Source organism: Macaca nemestrina, chromosome 20 (genome assembly GCF_043159975.1).
Source record: "Macaca nemestrina isolate mMacNem1 chromosome 20, mMacNem.hap1, whole genome shotgun sequence".
Taxonomy (NCBI): Eukaryota; Metazoa; Chordata; class Mammalia; order Primates; family Cercopithecidae; genus Macaca; species Macaca nemestrina.
Genome location: NC_092144.1, coordinates 20,623,026 through 20,629,096, shown reverse-complemented (window position 1 = coordinate 20,629,096; position 6,071 = coordinate 20,623,026). Strand labels below are relative to the sequence as shown.

General features: G+C 46.5%; 1 pseudogene; it reads left to right on the top strand.

Moving 5' to 3' along the window:
- The first annotated feature begins 261 nt into the window (after positions 1-261).
- LOC139360335 (signal peptidase complex subunit 1 pseudogene) lies at positions 262-935 on the top strand (annotated as a pseudogene).
- Positions 936-6,071: the final 5,136 nt, after the last annotated feature.

Here is a 6,071-nt window from a genome sequence, read left to right as displayed (position 1 = left end):
GATTACAGCCATGCGCTGCCACGCCCAACTAATTTTGTACTTTTAGTAGAGACGGGGTTTCTCTATGTTGGTCAGGCTGGTCTCGAACTCCCAACCTCAGGTGATCAGCCCGCCTGGCCTCCCAAAGTGCTGGATTATAGGTGTGAGGCACTGTGCCCGGCTAGAGTGACTTTTAATATGACAATCAGTGTTAATCAAACAAAAGTGAAAGACAGGTGCAAACACTTTCTAGATGAAAATTAATGATTAAAAAAAAAGAAATCTACCATCATAATCCAAAACCTTCCCTGGACCCCTCCTGTCTTCAACATTGGACATTTCTTATTATAAATTCTATGAACATAGTGAAAGACAATGAAAATATTTATTCACCGAGTTTTGTTTTATTTTTTGAGACACTCTGTTGCCCAGGCTGGAGCCTTGCAGCTTGTCACCTGAGCTCGGGCGCCCACCTCCTGAGCCAGCCATGCTGGAACATCTGAGCTTGCCACCCACACAGATGGATTACAAGGGCCAGAATAGCTGAACAGATGTTTCAGGGAATTATTCTTTTTTCTGCAATAGTTGGATTTATCTATGGGCACATGGCTGAACAGTTCGGGTGGACTGTCTATATAATTATGGCCGGATTTGCTTTTTCATGTTTGCTGACACTTCCTCCATGGCCCATCTATCACTGACATCCTCTTAAATGGTTACCTGTTCAAGACTCAAGCACAGAAGACAAGAAACCAGAGGAAGGAAAAATTAAGAGGTATGCTAAAAATAATTGAGGTTTTCATGGTTCAGCTCCTGCCTTTGTTTCCTGTGAGATGAGCTAAATTGCTTTCAGACCCCAAATATGAGCTAACACCATGTAATGCTCTTATGGCACAGTTGTTTATAGTTTTGGTTCTTTTTATATTTCATTTCTAGCCCTGTTGGGTTTTGATTTATATAAGTAGTTTAGATCATAATCTTCCTCTGAAATGGGGGAACAGAACATACAAGTATGCAGTTTCTTTCAGGTGTAAGTAATGAAGAATAAATGCCTCATAAATGATAGTACAATGTAACTACCAAAGTTTTATAATTCATTATGAGTTGTTAAACCATTTTGTTTCCAATTAAAACTCAGAAAAAAAAAAAAAAAAGAATTGGTACCAACCCTACTGAAACTATTCCAAAAAATAGAGGAAGAGGGAATTCTTCCTAAATCATTTCGTGGAGCCAATATCACTCTAATACCAAAACGAGGAAAGAACATAACAACAAAAAAACTACACATCAATATTCCTGATGAACATAGATGGAAAAGTTCTCAACAAAATACTAGCTAACCAAATACAATAGCATATCAACAAGATAATACACAATGATCAAATGCATCTCATGCCAGAGAAGCAGGAATGGTTTAGCATCATAAGTAAATAAATGTGATATACCACGTAAACAGAATTAAAAACAAAAATCACATGATTATCTCCATAGATGCAGAAAAAGCATTTGAGAAAATCCAGCATTGCTTTTTGATTAAAACCCTCAGCAAAATCAGTGTTAGGGTCAACCCAACTAGACTGCTCCCCTCTTTTCCCGTAAGTTTCCCAGTACAGTCCTTTGTGACCCCCACACAGCTCCCCCGAGGCTAGAAGTAGATCACTCCCTCACTGACCCTTCCAGTAACCGTTTGATCAAAAGGCTTCAGCTGAACTGGCAGACAGCTCGAGGATGCTGTCAGAACACCTGTCTACCTTGCATAACAAAGCTGGCAAAAAAACATCTCCAGGATATGGTTAGGACACCTGTACCCCAACTCAGTCTCCACACCCCAACCCAGTTCCTTGCTCTATAAAGCCCTGCTGTAGTCTATAAGTGGGGCTGCCTCCTCTGCCTGTCAAGGAGCAGCCTGGCAGGACAATAAAACTTGCTTGCCTGACTTTGGGTCTACTCGTTCTTTCTCTCAGCTAACCTTACATTTTGGTGCCAAAACCCAAGAAGGTGGTAGAGGTTGGCCTCACTTTCTCCCTCTCTTCTTCCCTCTGCCCCCTTCCCCTGGCTGAAGTCCCCCTTCCAGAACTTGCAGAGACCCAGGGGATTTCCTACTCCTCTCCATTGCTGGGAAACACATCCAACATCAGGGCTGCCTCAGGGGTGGGTAAAGGAGACTTCTGCCTTTTGCCTGGAACCCTTGTCCACTCTTCCTTTCCCAAAAGACCCAGCACTGGGCCAAGGATTTCCTCCTCCCAGCTTCCAGGCCCTCTATATCTCCCTTTCGGGGATGCCTGAATGGGGGATTATTGCTCCTCTCCAACTTGAATCATGGGACGAGGGATGCCTTCTCCCACAGTTCTAGTGTCTGGCCATGTCTCCCGTTTCTACCCTTCCCTCACTCATTCCACCATGGGAATCTCTCAGTCCACTCCCTCAAAGACATCCCCCCTTGGATGTCTCCTCTGCAACCACAACACCCTTGGCCTCCATTCCAAAATTTGTCCAGAAAGGCTCATCTTTTATTGTAACACAGCCTGGCTTCAATATAAACTGGACAACGGCTCCCAATGGCCTGAAAATGGCACTTTCGATTCTAACATCCTCAGGGACCTAGACAACTTCTGCCATTGCAATGGAAAGTGGTCAGAGATCCCTTATATTCAGCCTTTTTTATTTTTTTGCCCTTGGTAGCCATCCCTCTCTCTGTCAGTCCTGTTCTGCTTTCCAGATCCTCCTTGCCTGTTCCAAGTCTGACCCATCCTCAGCCATCCCCCTCACTGCTCCTTCTGACGATTCCTCTTCCTCCTCACTGACAACATCATAATCCTCTGCCAGATCATCATGACCCTCCACCATATGCTCCCGCTCCTGCCTTACCTCTTCCCCACCCCCCCCACCCCCTGCTCTCCAACCACCCAGCTTCTGATTCTGATTCCTCCCCATCTCCACCTCATACATGTTCTCCAACTCAGCACCCCCAACAACCAGCCCGTATACTTCCCCCACCAAGAGGTGGCCAGGGCTGAAGGAATTGTTCACATCCATGTTCCCTTCTCCCTCTCTCACCTTTCCCAAATTGAAAAACGTCTCAGATCCTTTTCCTCCAATCCCGACACTTGTATTAAAGAGTTCAAATACCTTACCCAATCTTATGAATTCCCTTGGCTTGATCTCTATATTATCCTCTCTTGTACTCTCCTCCCAGAAGAGAAGGAAAGAGTGTAGCTCCCAGCTGAGGTGCATGCCAACAATCTTCATCGGCAAGACCCTACTAAGCTCGTAGGAGCTGCTGCAGTTCCCTGGGAAGAACCCCGCTAAGAGTACCAACCCACAGATCCTGGCAGGGCGTCTCATAATCATGATCACTTGCCTCATCGCAGGCCTTAACAAAGGCCATAAATTTTGCCCGTAAGGCCATAAATTTTGAAAAACTCAAAGAAATTTTCCAAAGAGCTGATGAAAACCCTGCCGAATTTCTTTCCTGCCTTACAGAGGCCCTCCAAAAATATACCCACGTTGACCCCACCTCCCGGGAAGGAACTATTGTTCTTAATACCCATTTCATCTCTCAATCTGCTCCTGACATACAGTGCAAACTAGAAAAGGTGGAAGACAGCCCTCAGACCCCACAACAAGACCTCCCTAACCTGGCTTTCAAAGTCTTCAATAACACGGATGAGCTAAATAAATTAGTTAAAGCCCAAAGAGGTCGTGCTAAATACCAGCTTCTAGCAGCAGCTATCTGCCAACCTGGCCATAGCACCCAGCGGTGCAAAAGACCCGATAGCAGTAATCCCCCGGGCCTTGTTTTAAGTGTGGCAAAGAAGGCCATCGGGGGTGGGCATATCTTAACCCATGAGTGCCAAAAACTCCTTTCCCGGTCTGCCAACAAAATGGCCACTGGAAATCTGATTGTCCTCTTAAGCAGACTAACAGGTCAGCTCCTCAAAGCCCTGGCAAAGCAAAGCGTGAAGAATCACTCACATTCCCACAGCTCCTTGGCCTGGCTGCTGAAGACTGATGGAGCCCAGGGCCCCCGGCCCCATCTACCATCACTGCATGGGAGCCCAGGGTAACTCTGCTAGTAGCAGGTAAGCCGATCTCCTTTTTAGTTGATACCAGGGCCACCTACTCAGCTTTGCCTGAATTTTCAGGACGCACTAGTCCCTTCCAGGTTTCTGTCGTGGGGGTTGATGGACTCATCTCACATCCATGTGCCACTGAATCCCTTACTTGTTTCCTGTTTAATACTATTTTTTCACACTCCCTCCTTATTATGCCTTGCTGCCCTACCCCCATTCTAGGCTGGGATCTTTTAGCCAAATTTAAATCTTCTATCACCTTTTCCTGCCTCCCTCAACCAGAGTCCCTCCTGCTCCTTTCCGCTTGCCCGGCCCCTGACCCCTCTCCCCAGTACCCACTTCCCGCCTCTCTCGTTAACCCAGTGGTGTGGGATACTGCCACCCTTTCTATAGCTGCTTACTGTGACCCCATCAAAATCAAATTAAAAGACCCCTCCAAGGCCAGGTGTGGTGGCTCATGCCTATAATCCCAGCACTTTGGGAGGGTAAGGTGGGCAGATCACCTGAGGTCATGGGTTTGAAACCAGCCTGGCCAACATGGCAAAACCCCATCTCTACTAAAAATACAAAATTAGCTAGGTGTGGTGGCGCATGCCTGCAATCCCTGCTACTTGGGAGGCTGAGGCAGGAGAATCACTTGAACCCAGGAGGCGGAGTTTGCAGTGAGTTAAGATCATGCCATTGTACTCCAGCCTGGGCAACAAGAGTGAAACTCGGTCAAAAAAAAAAAAAAAAAAAAATCTCCAAATTTCCTAAATTCTCCAATATCCCATCTCCCTAACCCACCAAAAGGGCCTCCAAACCATCCTAAACAAGCTCTGCTCATACGGTCTTCTCAGACCAACACATTCTCCATATAGCACCCCCATCCTCCCTGTTAAAAAATCTGATGACTCATACCGACTTGTTCAAGACCTCCAAGCTATCGATCAGACTGTCCTCCCTATCCATCCTGTAGTCCCTAGCCCCTATACACTTCTCTCTCTTGTCCCCTCCAACACCACCCACTACATTGCAATTGACCTAAAACATGCCTTCTTCACCATTCTTCTACACCCTGATTCCCAAAACCTCTTTGCTTTCACTAGGACTGACCCCAACACCCTCCAGTCACAACAACTCACATGGACTATTCTCCCTCAAGTCTTCAGGGATAGCCCTCATTTCTTCAGGCAAGCCCTAGCTCAAGACCTCATTTCCTTAAACCTTTCCCCCACCATCTTCTTCAATATGTAGATGATCTCCTCCTCTGTAGCCCCTCCCTAAAAGACTCCCAAACCCACACTACCAACCTTCTCAATTTCCTTGCTGATAAAGGCTATAGAGTCTCCCCTTCCAAAGCACAGCTTTCCACCCCTACTGTGACCTACCTAAGGGTTCAACTTTCCTCCAGGTCCTGAGTCATGACCCTGGTGTGGGCAGCCTTAATAGACAATCTATCTTCACCTTCCTCAAAAAGTGAAAGTCTTTCATTCCTAGGGCTAGCAGACTTTTTCAGAATATGGATCCCCAACTTCACCCTCTTAGCCCGCCCCCTCTATGAAGCAGCCAAAGGCGCCTTAAATGAGCCCCTAAATCCCTCCCACAACACAGTCCTTAGCTTCCACACACTTAAAACTGCTCCAGCCCTATCTTTGACTGATATTTCCTGGGCTTTCACCTTCTACACTACTGAAAACCAAGGAATAGCCCTTGGTGTCCTTGGCCAACTAAAAGGAAGTCCTCCATCCTTTGCCCCCATAGCCTACCTCTCCAAACAGCTAGACAATACTTCTCAAGGATGGCCAACCTGCCTCAGAGCTCTAGTGGCCTTAGAAAGTAAAAAGCTAACATTTCGTCAAGACACCGCCATCCACAGTCCATATAACCTACAGGACCTCCTTTCCTCCCCAGTGTTAAGCGTTCTCTCCCCGTCCCGCATCCAGCTTCTTCATGACCTATTTCTCAACAACCTCGAGTTCCATCTTGCCAAAAGTTCCCCCCTTAACCCTGCATCTCTAGTTCCAATGTCTTCTTTGC